This window comes from Mastomys coucha, unplaced genomic scaffold, assembly GCF_008632895.1.
Source record: "Mastomys coucha isolate ucsf_1 unplaced genomic scaffold, UCSF_Mcou_1 pScaffold22, whole genome shotgun sequence".
Classification (NCBI taxonomy): Eukaryota; Metazoa; Chordata; class Mammalia; order Rodentia; family Muridae; genus Mastomys; species Mastomys coucha.
The window spans coordinates 37,371,576-37,373,388 of record NW_022196905.1 but is presented as its reverse complement, the minus strand read 5'-3'; the positions used below and the strand labels follow the sequence as shown (position 1 = coordinate 37,373,388).

Genomic DNA, 1,813 nt, shown 5'->3' with positions numbered 1-1,813 from the left:
GTTTTTAATAGCTGAATAGTACTCTACTGTGTAGATGTACCACAATTTCTGTATCCATTCCTTTGTTGTCATTTGGGTTGATTCCAGTTTCTGGCTATTATAAATAAGGTTGCTATGAACATAGTGGAGCATGTGTCCTTATTACATGTTGGAGCATCTTCTGGGTATATGGCCAGGAGTGGTATAGCCGGGTCCTTTGGTAGTACTATGTCCAATTTCCTGAAGAACTGCCAAACTCATTTTCAGAGTGGTTGTACCAGCTTGCAATCCCACCAGCAATGAAGGAGTATTCCTCTTTCTCCACAACCTCTCCAGCATCTGCTGTCACCTGAGTTTTTTATCCTAGCCATTCTGACTGGTGTGAGGTGGAATCTCAGGGTAGTTTTGATTTGCATTTCCCCGATGACTAACAATGTTGAACATTTCTTTAGGTGCTTCTCAGACATTCAGAATTCCTCAGTTGAGAATTCTTTGTTTAGCTCTGTACCCCATTTTAAATATGGTTATTAGATTCTCTGGAGTCTAACTTCTTGAGATCCTTGTATATATTGGATATTAGCCCTCTATCAGATATAGGATTGGTAAAGATATTTTAAAAATACGGAACGTTTCATGAATTTGCATGTCATCCTTGTGCACCGCCATGCTAATCTTCTCTGTATCATTTCAGTTTTAGTATATGTGCTGCCGAAGCGAACACTTAATGTTTTGTCTTAATTCAACTCACAAAAAAGTAGTGCTTGCAGATGCTGAAGGTCCCTGCTCTCAGCTGGCTTTGATTGATGATAAAGAATTGGCTAGGCAGGGAGACAGAGGTGGGACTTTTAGATTGTGTAGGCAAGGGACTGAAGGAACCACAGGAGCCACAGAAGCCACTGCCCTGATTGGATCTGGGGTAGCAGAAATGAAATATAGATTTTAAAAGACGTTTACTCAGGAATACCGGAGGGGAGTGTGTGCTAGCTGCAGGGTTGTTTAGAAGTGTCCAGCCAGCTAGTCAAGGCATATCAAAATTAGCTGGCGTGCAAGTGGGCATGTGTGTGTGTGTGTGTGTGTGTGTGTGTGTGTGTGTGTGTGTGTGTGCACGCGCGTGTCTTTCATTTGTGAATCCAAAGCTCTTGGGTAGTACAGCACATGCATGTGTGACCCAGGAGCCAGAGCGGTTTAACTAATTCACTGCTACAGGCTCTATATGTTCCCATTGTATAGATGAAAAAATTGAGCCTCAGAGGAACAATATCCTTTCTGTAGCACATGGCTGGAATGTGAGGGCCTATGGCCTTTCTTCAATACCCTATTGTATGTCAGAAAGTGGTCCTGAGAGTGACTAGAGTGCACAAGATTCAGAGGTCAGAACATGTTGTTTTCACTCAGGGCATGAGATTATCGAGTCAAGCCTTTCCAGCTATCGGTTTCCTTCCAGATGTAAGAGTTCAGTCAACACGAGCACCTCCAGCCAGTACAAGAACCACTTCCTGTCTGCCTTTTAGGCTGTCTTCTCTTTATGACTTTCAGAGACTTGGAGCCCAGGTCCATTTGACAGAATAAAAGGGAAGCTAGCCTATTTTCATCAACCCCATTTCCTAAGCACTCTGAGGTAACTTCCGTTTGCTTTTCTGTTTAGGCTGGGATGGCAATGCTTCAGTGTGCCCTCCACACCCACAGCAAGCCCTACCTTCTCAGGACCTAGACCCATGCATCTGATGGCCTTAGCTTTACCAATGAATAGGCCTCTTAAAGAGCTCAGTTGCTAGAGCTTGGAAAGAGACAGCAGATCACACTGAATGGGAGGAAAATGGGAGGAAACACTGCT

General features: G+C 43.8%; 1 non-coding gene across 1 annotated transcript; it reads right to left on the bottom strand.

Moving 5' to 3' along the window:
* Positions 1-594: 594 nt before the first annotated feature.
* LOC116071626 lies at positions 595-700 on the bottom strand. Its single transcript, XR_004111032.1, has one exon. It is a non-coding gene; the product is annotated as a U6 spliceosomal RNA (small nuclear RNA).
* Positions 701-1,813: the final 1,113 nt, after the last annotated feature.